General features: G+C 36.8%; 1 protein-coding gene across 2 annotated transcripts in view; it reads right to left on the bottom strand.

Moving 5' to 3' along the window:
* The window catches only part of DERA (deoxyribose-phosphate aldolase), a 294,170-nt gene that overhangs the window by 133,659 nt on the left and 143,612 nt on the right, over nt 1-16,899 (bottom strand). The window lies entirely within an intron of this gene.

Here is a 16,899-nt window from a genome sequence, read left to right as displayed (position 1 = left end):
AGAAGAAGGGTCATAGTCAGAAACTACAAAGGTGGACTGTAATGGCTCACCTTAGGGCTGGTGAGTGTATGGGGGCAGGGGCAGGGGTCTCGAAGGTTTTGCAGACAAATTAACCAGTTTCTACTCTACATCAATACTAGAAGGAGGTAACTGCTATACTCCTTCCCCAGGGACCTTAAATAAGGTGCTTGACCCCTCTGTGCCTTAATTTCCTCATCTGTGAAATGGGGATAGTAAGTTTTTTTGCTTTTGTAAGGATTACAAATTTGAATTCACATGACATACTTAGAATATAATACATTTTACCTATTATTATTGTTGTTGTTTCTTGTTATTATCTGAGATCAACTCCTAACACCTATAAGTTCAAGAACCTAAAATATCTGAAGAGATTCAACACCATTCACCCCACTTTCTTATCTTACTGGCTATTTCTCATTTCATACATGAAAACATATCTAGGATTCCATGGACTTGGGGGTAAAATTACTTAAAGATTCCAGAATGAGAGGAATAGAAGGTTCAACTTAAAACAAACAAACAAACAAACAAAAAAACCCATCATTTTAGGTTGCTCACACTTTCTCTGCACCCTTTAGGAATAAATAAAAAATTTTGTGGTTGAAGAACAATGGAAAGTTTTTGGATTCCAAAGAGAAATGTGGAGAAATGAGCTTTGGGCAGTGGTCCTTAGGGCAGTTGGTTGAACTATTGTTATGAAACTGGTCAGTCAATTAGTTCTAGCAACCACTTTCACTGGCTTTTCCATTTAATTGACTGGTCTCTTGACCACTGTAGAAACGCTCTGGAATGTGGACATTATTGAATAAAGCAAGACAATGTGCCCACTAAAACAGATCGCAATGAAAGAAACAAGGCTCTGCTGGGAACTGGTTTTAAATAAACTGCCCCATTTTGGATAGCAGAGGCTTTATTTTCGAACCTTCATCATTTGGGGTTAAAACATCTGGGATAAAATATCATTTTGTCACCATCCTCTATCTCATGAAACAATTATCTCCTTCATTTCTAAACTTTTGTGTAGCATAGTTGACAATTATTCCCATCCTAGCCAGTCTCTTAATCCTTATTTTTTCTCTGAAACCTGACATTATACACTCTGTTTTCAGAATTCAGATAATTTCCTAGTTTTTCCTATAAAACGGAAAACTGCTTCTTTTTCTTTTTTTGCTAGATTGGTGTCTCTACTCCTCCACCTCCTTGTATTAACTTATCATTCACTTTGTACTGCCTTCTCCTTGTCAAAAAAAAAAGCTATTTTTTAGTTCTTTCTCTCTGTACTGTCACTTCAGATTCACAGTTGCTAAGTATTCCAGGAGCCCACCAGAGGGACTTTCTCGTGGTGTGATTTGCAAACTTTGAAATAACACCCACCAGCAGAAGCACCATATGCTATGGAGTTACACAGTAAACTGACAGGAGCATCTCATTTGTCATTTGAAATTCAGAAAATGTCAGCAGTTTTCATACCCAGAGATTGCCTAAATGCCTCTCTGGTTAGCAAGGAGTAACATTTACTATAAATGCACATAAAAATATGAAACTTCATATTGTGATTCTAGAGGAATAATAATAGCAGAGCCAGTATTAAGATCTTCACAACTCCATGAGCATATGGACAGACATATCAAGTTTCTATACTCACTTTATACCCTACATGTGCATCTGGAGGTGAATGGTTCTATCCATAAGGTTTATGGCATTTGGACTCTTCACATTCTATAACATTGGTGATTCAAATATACCTCTTTATGATAAAATATTCTACCAAAGAATATTTTTAATCCATTAAAGGCAAATTTAACATAAAACACAAGCTGTTTCCTTTGTGATTAATTTTTATTCAGCCTCACTTAGCTACCTATAACCAAGCCAAGAGAGAAAACTACTTGGCAATTCTTTCAAATTAAAGGATATTGATTACTGCTAAATACTATACACTTTCTATGTTATAAAGGTTCACCTAAATTAGTGTTATTACAGTACTAAAGAAATTCATAATAATTTCAAATCTAGTAAGTGTGGCCAAACTACCCATTAGTTAAGATATTAAAATGACGTCACAATGAAATCTCTGAATCGGCACCGTATAAAGCTTGGAATTCTCAAGCACATCTTTCATGTATTAATCATAGTACCTGATAATGTCTCTTCTTCATAACTAAATGTGGATGATGTGATAGAAGCAGGAGCAAAGATTGCATGAAAACAAAGAATGGAACATAATAAGACTCTGGGTTTTTCCTTTACTCTGAATTCACTTTTGCCACTATGGCATCCCTGGAATAGAGACTACTGGACTGGGTTCTGCACTACCTGTAAAACCAGTAAATCATGATCTGTAGGGACAGGGAAACTAACATTTACTGAGCCCCAGGTTTTTCTCTCATTTGATACAACAGTCTTTCAAGGTAAGTACAGATACCCTTCTTAGCATATGGAGACTTTGAAACTTAGAAGTGAAAGTTGCCAAGTTTACCCAGTTAATAAGTCGCACAACTACACTTAAAATCCAGTCTCTCTGACTCAATACACAAGCGCTTTCCACTAAATTATGTTCCCTGTTATGTAAAGGAAATCTGAAAACCTCATTTGCTTTATAGTCCAATTTTCTTCCATCCCTTATCACTTGACCATAAGTGCTGCTATATTTATTTCAGTTTTGGCACAAGAGGTGACTTGTCTTAGTTCATTTGTGCTGCTATAACAAAATACCTGACACTAGGTGACTTCTAAATAATAGACATTTATTTTTCACAGTTCTAGAGACTGGGAAGTCCAAGATCAAGGAGCAGCCAGCAGGTTCGGTGTCGAATCAGGGCTGGCTGTCTCTGCTTCCAAGATGGCGCCTTGTTGCTGTGTCCTCATTTGGTGGAAGGCAGAAGAGCAAAAAGTGGCAAACACCTCTCCCACCTCTTTCTTAAGGCCACTAATCCATTCATGAGGGGTCTTCTTTTCAGTACTTCCTTCCTCATCAGTAAACCAAAGATAGAGAGCGTTGGAAGAATGTGCACATCTCAAGAAGTTCAATAAAAACACTGAAGTTAGTTTTGTGCAGCACCCAGTAGAGGTTAGCTACTATAGATGATTGTTCCTGAAGGTGTATGCCATTAAAAATATTACGGAGTTGCAGCAGCGGGCAGAAGTTAAGAATGCATGCTCTGGAGAAAGAATGCCTATGTCTAGGTTAAAATCTATGTTCTTCCATGTTCCAGCTGTATGATCTTGGCCAAGTCATTGAACCATTCTGGGCCTCAGAACATCACAGTACAGATAGAATAGGATTGTTGTAGAGAATCAGTGAGTCAACATGCCCAGACTAATGCCTACAGGATATGTAACTGTTCATTAAATTTTTGCAACTATGAATTTTGTTGTTGTTGTTGGAATACAGAAAATGAACAAATTAATTATAGCTTGGAAAAATCAAGGAAGGCTTTACAGAGGAGGTAAAATTTGAGTTGTCCCTTAAAAACTTCACATTAATAAGTAAAGGTAGTGGAAATAAAAAGTCAGCCACATAAATGGCTTAAAAGAACCTGCACCATTTACTGACTTTGATGGCCAAACCACACTAATCAGAGCTATCTACAAACTTCAAATAACTCTTGTAAAACTATTTAGGCTGGCGTGCTATTCTACTTATATGTTGATTTATGTTCTTAGAAAGATCACTGTAAGAAAAAAATAAAGCTTTTTAGAAACACATAGTTGTCAGAAACAATCAAAGATTCCCTCACTGGAAGCCTGCATAAGAGAACCGCTTAGCAGAATAAACTTATTCCAAATGTGTGGGCATACACAGGAATCAATGAGCCCTTTCCTGCAGCTCTTGTCTGTTCATTTTATATAGTTGCCCAGTTTGACAAGACATCCAGGAAAGGGCTGAGAAGTGTTGTCAGCATAAAGATGGGAGAGAAGTGATGTACTAGGCTAATGAAAGGACTCACAAAGGTCCCTGAAGTCATAAATCCTTCTCGCGACTTTTAAAAGCTGTTTCCTTTGTAGGATTGCTGTGATGGAGCTTAGACAGAGTGCCCTTTCCATCCTCTCACCTGCATGTTGGAAACCCCAAGCTAAGTGCGTGAAGGGAAGACAAAATGCAATACAACTTTCTGCCTTAACTATTCTTCTCTTCCCTCCACGTGATTATGTTCCAGCCTTGCCCATAGAGAGAGGGGCTCTGCTGCCCGGGCCTCCCCAGCCCTCTCCTGCCTGGGCTGACCTGCCCTCCCTATTATTTCTGATAATTACTTTCTTCCCCATGCACTTGGAGAACTACCAGATTCTCTTACACATTAATCTAAATCCTGGCACTCATCCTTAGCATTTTTATTAAATAGATAATTTTTCTTGTTGTTTTTAAGTCAATTCTTCAGGTGAATCTGGCATGGGAAATATTGCAAATGATGCATTGGATTTTTGACATAGGCTAACATATGAACAGTATCCAGGTCATCTTTGAGCATGAGCCATAACCACAGACACAGCTTCCCATCTCTATGTTTGGGATAATCTGCTTTCCCACACTGGGGAAATATAAATTCCTTTTATATTAATTAAGGCAAAGGCAGCTAGCAAAATAAATTGATAAATGCTACTATAAAAATGCACTATCCAAAAGAAAAGACTAATGTATTTTAATTATTGCAGTTTTTATTTACCCATTCATTACTTTTCTTTGTACAGTGTAAATATTTTAAAGTTGTTGGAGATATATAAGAATGTGCTCTCACCCTACTAAAGATGTTTAAAACAAGTAATTTTTTTTTAAAAACTACCTTTTTAAATCAATTTAGTTTTCCCTTCAAGCATCTATGGTAGGCTGTATACTTAGTCTCACTCTGCCATCAGTGACCCTAAACATTTGTGAGTGTGTGTTTCACCACATCTAATTTTCCTCTATCAGGAGATGAGTCCCATCCGCAGAAGTCCCAGAGCAAAGATGACATGGAGCAGAGGGACAACTGACCTGCCGGTAGTGGCAGTGAGAGCTGAACCTTCACTGCATGTGAAAGCGGCATTCCCTACTTCATGGCAAATGATTCAATGCAGCATTCAGAGCCACAGGATAAATCCAGTCTCATTACTTTATAGCCACTTTGTCATTCTTTGTCTTCCATATACAGCGTGGGTTCAAGATGTCATTCATCAGATTTGGTACCAAATAACTTTGGACTGTTTTAACAAATAAATTTTGTTCTTAAGGGATGGTGATGAAGTGCCACGGAGTCTTTAGCCACTGCTCATGGGGATGAAGGGTGCAATGAGTGGGTAGTCTTATATCTAGGGGTTGAGCTAGGATAATTGTTCCAGGTGTCAGGCTACACCAAAAGGTTTTTACTTAGAGCTGCCTGAAGCTGTTAGACAGAAGCAAAATCTGAAATGTGGTCAGGAAGAGAAGTGAAGAGTACAGCTAAAATTGTGGAGCTAGTGGTCATGTCAGAACTATAAAATAAGCTGTGAATGGGAGATTGAAGAATGGATTAAAAATCTGGAGATCAGGATTGGGTAGAGGTTTGGAGTAAGGAGACTCAGAATAAGAAGACTAAGACTTAAGGCACTAAAATGGTGAGAGAATATGTGAAGCATCCTTTTGTACAGAGCCACAGAATCCTGAAAATATTCAAAAAATGTTCCTAAGCTCTAAAGGCAATTCTGAAATAGCAATTCCAAAAGTGTTTCTATCAGTGACAAAGTGACATTGAAGTAAGCGTATAACATCCCAAGATGCCTCCTTTGAGGAAAACAGCACCTATTTGGGTGTGTGGATTCTGGCATATTTGTTAAACATCAGACATATTACTTTAGAGTGACTCTTTAAATATGCAGTATGTTCAGATACAGGAAAAACCAACCTGGAACACCGAAGTGTTTTATTTCTTTGTTGCTAGAGTCCTATACATTTTTTTATTTTTTAATCAAAATGCAGTCTTCTTATTTGAAAACATTTATGTGTGTATGAAAGGATAGGAGATTTTGTGTACTGTTCTTTGAAACCTGTTTTTTACATTACTGCATTCTCACACATCTTTTTCTGTGGGGCAGAATGACTCTGTTTTTCTTTAAAACCATCAGCTCACAAATCCATGGGGACTGTACATGGCACGGCTCATGATAACTTTCTAGTTCTGAAAGATTTGGGGCGGAGAGAACTATATTAACTTTGTATCAGCAGATGAAGCCACTTGACTTTATTTGAAACTTTTATCAGTCTGACCCCATTAGGAGAGGTAACTTGGTTTGTTAGGTTACAGTAGGTCTGGTGACATCTCTGAAGACTGTGATTCAAGTGACAGTCTGAACTTCATCGGTTTACTTTAAGATTTGGGCTAAGTTGCTTTGCCTTCTGGAATTTCAACTTCTCCCAGTGCTTCCTACCCACTTCACAAAGATGTTGTGAATATTAACATCAAAGGGCTTTGAGCACTCCAGAAGAAAGACATGCTCCAAATACAAGGCATTAAGAAATCTGAAGGCTCTACTTCATGATTATCATATAAATTATCAGGAGGATTTTACCAAGAGAGTAGTTACTTTATGCTAAATCCAGCTAAACAATGGAGGGAAAATGCACTGAAGAGACCGAAACTAACACGATGTCCTAAAGGTGTGTATAAAATAACACTTCAACCAGGTGGGATTAAAGGTTAATCAACACGTAAACTATTTGTAGCAGGTATTTTACAGTGTCAATGTGCTTGATTTTTAATTACAGCATTCCCTTTTGATCATGGGCATAGAGTTTAGTGCAGAGGACAAAAAATTGATGGCAAAACGTTCAACGTCATTAGTCAGGAGAGAAACGCAAATTAAACAACAATGAGGAAGCAACACACCCAGTTCAATGGATAAAATAAAAAAGATTGACATTATCGAAGGTTGGTGAAGATGTGAAGCAACCAGAACACAAAGAAGTTGCTAGTGAGAGGATGAAGTAGAACAGCTACTTTGGAAATCAGTGTTGTGTTTCTTATAAAGCTAAACATAACCTACACAATGACCCTGCAATTCCATGTCTACCCAACAAAAATGAAAACAAATATCCACAAAAAGGCTTGTACAAGAATGTTCACAGCACATGTATTCATCATAGCTCTAGACTGAAAATAACCCACATGTCCATCAACAGGTGAATGAATTAGTAAATTGTGATATCCACACAACAAAATATTACTCTGAAATAAAAGGGACAGATTCCTGATTCAGTAACAATGTGGCCACACCTCACAGACATTATCTTGAGTGAAAGAAACCAGACAACAGAGTGTATCCGGTTGGCAAAAACCCTCTGCTATTATGTCCACAAAAATGGTTTCCAGTTTCTAGCCATATAACATATCTATTCACACACACACACACATACACACTCACACACACACAACTTGTGATATGCTGGAATGTAAATCCATTACATTAAGAATAAATCTACAAAAATAATTTAAAATTTTTGAGTGCTTTCTATATGTCAGGCATTATCATAGGTGTTTTATATGCATTGTATCATTTAATGGGGAAAGTATTAATATCCCCATTTTATAGACCAGAAGACTGAGGCTTAGAGAAGACAACTGCAATCACACAGTTAAAAATGAATAGATTTGGACAAGTAAATAATAAATGTTTGAGATTATGGATATGCTAATTACCTTAATATGATCACCATACATTATATGTATCAAAATATCACTATGTACCTCATGAATATGTACAATTATTTGTCAATTTTAAAAAATTAAATTTAAAATTGTGAGAAAAAAATGAACAGAGCTGATTACTCAAATTCACATCCATTTGAGTCCAAAGCCTGCGGGAAAAAACAGTGTCCTCAGCTGACTCACTGTTTAGTGCTTGCTTTGTTTTTATAAGAATATGGAGCCTAATCTATCAGCCCTTATAAACCTATAATGGTTTATATCACCTTGTGATAAAGAAGAAATAAAATACAGACTATGGATTAGCTCCTGATAAATATCTGTGTTTATCAGGACCTAGTAGTCCAGAAGGAATAAAAAGCTCTGTCCAATCTGGAAACAAAGAACACAGGTTGCTTGCAAGAAAAGATATCAATATTGATGACATAAGTTTTCCACTTTTCGTTTTCCTTTTTCTTTTGTACTACAGCTCTACTGGAGTCAGTCCCTGGGCTGCCCACTTTGAGGTTTTACCCAACTACTTTAGTTTCCTACTTTCTTCCTTCCCAAAAAACTTACAGCTATGTTAACTCATCTGCATTTGCACTCTACACAGCTAACTCAAATAATCTTTGTTCCCACATACATAAAAAAGACTCAAACTTCAGTTCCCCCAGGAATTAAGGCAAGATATAAGAAATAGGTAAATAGCCTCAATTCCATTCCTCCTGTAACACACATACAGATACACATATGTATGTATATACATATGTATATACATATGTGTATATATACATACACATTTAGTGAGACTTAATATCCATCATTCTCCCATGTACTGCAGTGCTGACCAATGGGATTTCCCACATCCCTCTCTGCTCATCCTAAGACTGGAGATCTGGCAACCCAGAAATAACTACTGTCATTTCTTTTACTACCTTGGTTGAAACTCTCCTTGCCCCCATGTATCAGCTGTTAGGAATGAGTTTCCATCATGGTTCTTTCTGCCCTGTTCTGCTCTTCCTGGTCCTCTTTTCTTGGGGACTAAAGTCTTGCTTATGAGGCTCATAAATGGCTAGGGCCCTGCAAAACCATGGAGACACAGCCTAGTTAGTCATGCTCTCTGCCTACCTGGCCATAAATACCCCAAACCAGATTCCCTCCCATGAGTTTCTATGAAAGCCAAAGGTACTCTCTTTTTGAGGGCTGTGGTGTTCTTGTAAATGTTTAAAAATGGGTTCTCTGCCGGGTGCGGTGGCTCACACCGGTAATCCTAGGACTTTGGGAGGCTTAGGCAGGTGGATCACAAGGTCAAGAGTTCAAGACCAGTCTGACCAATATGGTCAAACTCTGCCTCTACTAAAAATACAAAAAATTAGCTGGGCGTGGTGGCGTGCACCTGTAGTCCCAGCTACTTGGGAGGCTGAAGCAGGAGAATCACTTGAACCCGGGAAGCGGAGGTTGCAGTGAGCCAAGATCATGCCACGGCACTCCAGTCTGGGTGACAAAGCAAGACTCCGTCTCAAAAAAAAAAAAAAAAAGGTTCTCCTGGGAAAAAATATCTGATTTGTTGCATTTACCAATTTCAATTTCCATGGCAAATGCCTTCATTTGTAATAGCTTTATTTGTAATACAATTTCTTTAATTGTAAGTTTACATAATTTAATTTTTTACCAATGGCTCTGTTTAACAACTGGCTTTTAAAAGTCCTGAAAATTTAACAACTCACTCACAAAATCTAATACAAGATGGCTCCAGTACACCACTGCTTGAGGGCACAGGTCACCTTGTTATTTATCACTAAGCCCTACTTTAGGGCACATATAGGTATTTAATAAATGTATACCAATCCATGAAGGAACACATGAATGAGTGGCTAAATAAAAAAATTAATTCCTTCTGTCTAGGACAATAAAAGGAGGCTTCAACTTAGTATGCTCTTTGGGGGTTATATTACTAAACATTTCAAATGAGTAAATATTACATTTAACATTTGTTCTTCCATAAATATTCAATGAATATATATCTACCCTATGTACACACTGTTCTAGGATCTGGAATGCAACTGTGATTAAGACAGACAGTGCCTGCCCTCAAAAAGTTTAGATCCAGTGGGATAGTAATAAATACACATATTTTAGCAAGTTTCCTATTTCCTTTTCCACTATGATGTACAACTTTTCTTCCTAATTAGAGCAGCTCTCCTTCACTCACAAAGCATCTCTTCCATTTCAAAGTCTTTGTTAGTACCCTTCTTCGGCTCTCTCAACAACCAGCCCACCGCCACCTGACTCCAGTTTGTTATAAGCTATGACTTACCTTTTCATTGTTTTTGCTTTTCTCCCTTCAAACTTTCCAAGATACACTACCTTTATTACCACAACGAGCAACTATTGAACATATTCTGTATACTAGGCATTTATGCACCTTATTTCATTTAATTCTGATTATAGCTCAAATGATGTAGGTATTATTACTCCCATTATTAGATTAAAAAAAACTTAAAAAAATTTTTTTTAGAGACAGGGTCTCGCTATATCATCCAGGCTGGTCTTGAACTTCTGGGCTCAAGCAATTTCACCTCAGCCTCCCCAGCCTCCTTGGGATTACAAGCAAGCACCACTATGCCACCCTTACCTCCCACTCTGAACTTTTTTGCCTTCTTTTTTTTTAAATAAGGTCAGGACTTAAGGTCAGGTCAGATTTGACTGACTGCCAAGTTTACATTCCTGTGTTTACTTAGACTTTCTCTTGCTCTGATATTAGCTTTATTTGATTATATAAATGTTTAGGTGTTCCTTACATCTTATATTTGCTTGTCTGTTAGATTACATTCCTTAAAAATATAAAAAAAGTATGTATATCTGTATCAGCCAGAATAATGGGATTTTAACAAATTTGGTTGACTTATTTTTATAAAATACATTTTATTGTTTTGTTTACAAAAGTAATGCATGAGCAACATTTAAAAATGAAAATCTTAGGCAATCACAAAGAAGAAAATAAATCACACATGTTCCTCTTAGGCAAGGATATGCAATTATTGCTATTTTGTTATTTCATTATTTTTCTATGTAGTACAACCTTCAGAAATATAACTGGCATCATACTATATATATCTTTTCACATTTTTTAATTTGATTTTTTGATACTTGACATATTATTTTCCCATGCCATTTAATATTCTTTTATAAGGATAGTATTACCTTGTATTTATTTAATCATTTTTCTATTATTGTTTCTATGACTTATTATAAATAATGCTTGATGAATATTCTCACAGATATATCTGCACACATCCTTATTTCCTAAAATAAATTCCTGTATATGAAATCATACCTTTCTGTGACAATCTGTGTGTTATCAAATTGGTTTCCTACAAAATTGCGCCAAGTCACCCTGGTAGCAGCAGTAGATGGAGTACCCAATTATGCACACAGTTGACAACATTTGTTATTATTATGTCCACTGTTCATCATTACCAGTCTGATAAACAGAAAGTGGTATGCCCTCTATTTGCTGTTTCTAGACTGTAAATGAGTTTGAATAATTTTTCACGAATTTAGCTGCCATGTTTTGCAAAATATCTACTTATACTTTTTGCCCATTTTACTACTGGGATGGCCTTCTTACTGATAGGTACGCTTTTTTACAGCAAGGCTATGAAATTTTTCCCTCTTTATGTTGCAATTTTTTTTTCTAGTTTCATTCACTTTTTAAAAAAACTTTATTCTGAAACAGTTAGAGGCTCACAAAAAGTTGCAAAATATAGTCAGAGCTCCCGCATCCCTTTTATCCAGCTTCCTGCATTGATAACTTGTTACATAACTATGGTCCATCATCAAAACCAAGAAATTGACTTTGGTACAAGACTGGTAAATAGACTGCAGACCTTATTTGTATTTTAGTGTTTACTTTTAAATTTATTAATGGAGATTTTAACATAGATTTTATACATTTCTTCTTATTTTTATAAAATCCTTTATGGTTTGCTAGCTTGTATTATTTAGACTATACAGTTTCCAAAATTACATACATAACTTACCTGTACTTTCTCTTAGATTTGTTATAATTGTATTTGTGCATATAACTTCTGAAATTTGTTTTGATAAAGCTGTATGGCCAGAGTGTTAGTTTTTCTCAAATAGTTAGACATGTAATAATCCTTTCTTACTATTAACACTTAAGTAGAGTTTACTGTGTACCAGTCACTGTTTTAAGCATAATAAAAACATGCTCATTTAACCTCATAACCCCATGAGGTAGGCCCTTCTAGTATCCACACTTTACAGGTGAGGAAGCTGAGGCACAGAGAAGTTTTAAGCAACTTGCCAAGGTCGCGAAACTGGTAAGTGATAAAGTTGGGATTTAAATTCAGTTAGTTCAGCTCCAAAATTCATACTTTTATACCATTAGGCTATGCTGACTTACTTCCTGATTTGAAGGAGCATATTTGTTTTTGTTTTAAACAGTACACCCTTTTTTTATTCTTAATTTAGCTCTCCAAGACATAGTGGAATAGCGAGTAGTTCCAGGGCACTATTTTCATAGACCCTGGTCCCTTTTTCACAGAGTTTCTATTATTTTCCATGCTTTGTTCAAGATGCTTGGGTAGGAAGAATAAAAAGACATGGCTCCCTTGAGGAGCCTTCTGACTGCTAGAGATGGACTTAGACCCCGAGCAACTATGTCTGAACCCTGACAGGGACCACTGAGCGAACAGCTTTGAATCCCAAACTGGAAGGTGGTCCCAGGCCCAGAACTTAAGACAATACTATTTCAAATAAAGGAAGGTACTTCGGAAGACCTTCCTTTGTTTGAAATAGCATTGTTATATAGCTAGAAGGGAATTCTATGGGCCTCAAACTCCTCAGTTAAAAAACAGTAATATCTTGATTAAGAATTCTCCCTCAATCCTCTCTCCAAATTGGTTCCTGGGAAATTCATAACCAGTGGTCCCGTGTGCATAAAGCAGCTTCCAGTAGAGTATTTTTAATTTAGATTGGGACCTTGTGTCTATTTGTGTCTATATAAGATTCAGACATCTCCCAGTAAGCAGTCAACTCCTCCATCACTGATTAAATCCTCATTTTGTGGAAGTTTAACGGAAGGAATATGTGAGAAGATACAGGATACTATCCGGGAAGAGACAAGGAAAGTGGAGAGTTTGTATGGATGGGTAACGAAAAGGAGGAGGGGAAATATCCCCATTTGTGCTAAAGGCCTCTGGCTAGATCCAGATTAAGAAACTGGTGATACAACTTTGAATGGAGTTTGTACTGATTTTTCAAATACCGATTTTTATTCAAAAATACAGCAATCACAATTTATGTTATCACTGTAAGAATTTTAAAAATAAAAAGAATCATAATATGACTGTGTAAGGAAATAATGTGTTGTCTGCAAAACACAGAAAGTGGAATAAAAAATAAGACACGGGGATCTCTACAAAAATTGTCTTAAATCTGCTTCCCTTCTGAATTTCTCATCTACAGTCATCCAAGCTAAAACTCTCAAAATATTACCAAGCTCCTCCTTGTTCCTTTAACCCTCTTAACACAACTAACGGATGAAGTCCTTTTCCTTCTCCCACATTAACGTCTTTCTTTATCTTTCCCCTGTTGACTCCCATGCTGCTTCAGTTCACAGGCCCTTGCTCTTCCTTCCTTGAGTTATTTTGGTTTCCTCTTGTAATAGATGCTTGCTGTTTGCTACCCAGTCAATATTTCCTCTCCTTCATGGTATGAAACTCTGTTTTCTTTGGGGGAGCTGCCCCACCTCCATTCTCGGGGAGGTGTTAACTGGCTTAAACGAATCAGCCAATCACATTCCTGCATTTTGTGATTGGTTCAGGCTCAGGCCCTGACCTAAGCTGGTCCAGTCAGAGTGAACTTTTTTCTGGAAATGCTGAGACACAGGCACTCTGTTCTCCCCTTCTAGATACAGCCTAGGAATCATGACACCCAAGGAGCTGTAGGCAAGGGATAAGTTATTTCAAAGAGGAAAGCCTGCCTAAAATTGTAGCCAACACTGAGAAAAAAGAGCTGGAAAAGGAGAAAGAGAAACTGGGCCTGGGTCACTTCATTGGACCCTGGATAAAGCCTCCTCTGTATTGCTGTAGCTCTGTAGGCCAATAACTATTCCCATTCTGGCTTAAGCCAGTTGAGTCAGGTTTTCTAAAATAATTCTAAATACAGGTTGAGTATCCCTTAACCAAAATACTTGGGATCAGAAGTGTTTGGGATTTCAGATTTCTTTTTTTTTTTTGATTCAGGGATATTTGCATATACATAATGAGATATTTTGAGATATTTTGAGGATGGGACCCAAGTCTAAACACAAAATTCATGTTTTATGTATGCTTTATACCTATATCCTGAAGGTAATTTTTTACAATATTTTAAATAATTCTATACATGGAACAAAGTTTTGACTACGATCTGTCACATGAGGTTAGGTGTGGAATTTTCCACTTGTGGCATCCTATCGGTGCTCAAAAAGTTTCAGATTTTGGAGCATTTCAGATCTTTTGATTAGGGAGGCTCAACCCATACTTAATTTTTTAATACATCCTGCCTGGTGGCCTGGCTTGATTCTCTCTGCTTGTAGTATGATGGAGTGGAGAAACACAAATTTGGAGTTATAGAGCCTGGGTTTGAGTCTTGGCAATTATTTTCCTTTGCCTCAGTTTCCTGGTATATATGTAAGGACTGAATGGCATAGCACCTCTGACTAAACTCTCCTCTCCTTTTAAGTGCCTTCTGTTTCCTAGAAGGAGCCTACCTTATGTACTACATGAGAGGCCCCTGGCACAGCATCTGACTGTCCGTTTTCAAAAATAGGACTGTCTGTTCCTTTCCCCTGACCTTCCCCATCCATCATCAATCTCAAAGTTACTTTTCTTTTATTGTTAATTTTTGTTGGTTTTTACTTGTAGTCTTCATTTCCTTATTACACATTTATTATAGAAAAATCAGAAATGAAAAGTAGGCAAAAAGAAAATTTTAACATGTATCTGTAATCATTCAACCTAAAGATAATTGCTGCTGACATACTGGAAAAATCATCTTCCAGAGTTTTTTCTACACCTAAATATACATGTAAATATATTTTTAATGAACAGTCCAAGGCTCAAAATGCCATACCATGCCCACACCCTTCTTCCAAGGTACTCTATCCTTATTCCCTTGCTGAGGAAACTGGCTGTAAGTGACTTCTTAAACGTAGGTAGCTGTTTTCTGTGCTATATAACCTTACTTCACACAACCCATCCACGGGCTGTACAGTGGCTTTTGAGTGGTGTGATTCAAACAGAGAAAACAGATATTAACTCGCTTGACCAGATTTTCTCTCAAGAATTTGAATTATAAATATGAGAAGAGAGTAATGGAGTTGGGAAAAAGGTAAGTACTGGTAGACATATACCTGAGGCACGATTCATATGCCACAAAGAGGTAGAAATAGAAATCAAAGGCATGACTCAGAGAAAACAGTTACCCGTGGAGGGTAATGTAACCACTAGAATGCAGAAAATGGAGCTGGATTACACTAAGAGCATGAGAAAAGAAGCAACGCTACTGCTATAGGGCCTGTTTCAGGCTCTGTGAAGTCCAGCAAAAACATAGTTCTTTTCTTGCCTGTGAAGCCTGATTGCATGGCTGTGATTGCCCCTCTTATCTCCATGTATTGAAATAATAATAAAGTCCCTCAATACTTGACATCAGCTGAGATTCTGTTCTCTATAACCAGAGGAACCCAATGAAATATATAAATATAACAATTATGTAATCATATATGCATATTCTTTATTATATGCAATTTTTCTACATTTAACATCATATTGTAAACCTCTTACCAAGTCTATAAAATCATATCTACATCCTTATTCTGGAGGTTACTAGGAGCCTATTGTATCTACATACCATAATTTTTATCAATTCCTAATTCCTTATTGTTGACTATTGCTGGGGATTCTTAGGGAAATCTCAAATGGGCTTGAAAATTGCAGTGCTGACCATGCAATTTTTGTTCTTCTTTTGGGAACAAATCTAATATTGTCAAAGGTCATTGTGTTCTTACACTAAGAAATCTACAATTGCCCTGTTGAAAAATGAGCCACTTCTGTGAATCTTTTATTGAAGTTTATATAGTTTATAAACCATATTGATTTTTAAAAACAAACATGTCTTCATAATAAGTTTTGGGAAAACTCATATTTTTCTATCCCAAATACGGCAATAGGAAGATGTAAAATAATTTTACTGTAGACTTACAATTTTCCCAGGTAGGGTACCCAGTCAAATCTGCAGACTTCGAGCTGTGTGGCCATGAAAAACTGCTCCATCACTGCTGTCTCCTGGGCCCTTGGGGGAACAATATCAGTTTTGGATTTTAAAGACTTTTACCTTCAGGAGGATGCCTGAAATCAGTGCAGGTGAGTTTCAAATATTATTTGGTGCTGAATTTGATAGAGAATAAAAGGCATATAGATCCTTTGATCAGCCTCTGTCTCTTAAAATGTAGAACTCTCCATCTCATTATAATGAAATGTATTAAGGCTCAGTCTGGCCCAGGCAGTGAAGTGATTCCCAAAATGGGCAAAACCTAAAACATGGGTATTTAAGTTGTTTTCTATTTTTTGATCATTATAAACAATACCACAGTAAGTATTCATAGTATTTATTGTACAAGTGGAAATTCTGGGCCAAAGGGTAGGCGCTTTTTTCTCTCTTTTCAAAAATTTATTTTATTCATATATAACAATTGTGCATATTTATGAGTTACATGTGATATTTTGATATATGCATATAATGTGTAATGATCGAATCAGGGTACTTAAGATATTCATCACCTCAAATATGTATAATTTCTTTGTGTTGGAAACATTTAAACTCTTCTACCTGAGATATACAACGAATTACTGTTAACTATAGTCACTCTACTGTACTATCGCACACTAGAACTTATTTCTATTGAATTGTGTATTTGTACCTAATAACCAACCTTACTTCATCTCCCCCCGCCCCACCCCCAACCTTTCCCAACCTTTGCTAACCATCATTCTATTCTGCCTCACTGAGATAAATGTTTGTTTTGTTTTTAGCAACCACATATGAGTGAGAACATGTGACGTTTTTCTTTCTGTGTCTGGCTTATTTATGTCCCCAATTCCATCCATGTTGCTACACATGACAGAAATGCATTCTTTTTTAGGTCTGAATAGTATTCCATTGTGTACATTTA

Source organism: Pongo pygmaeus, chromosome 10, assembly GCF_028885625.2.
Source record: "Pongo pygmaeus isolate AG05252 chromosome 10, NHGRI_mPonPyg2-v2.0_pri, whole genome shotgun sequence".
Taxonomy (NCBI): Eukaryota; Metazoa; Chordata; class Mammalia; order Primates; family Hominidae; genus Pongo; species Pongo pygmaeus.
This window is presented reverse-complemented; position numbering and strand designations above follow the sequence as displayed.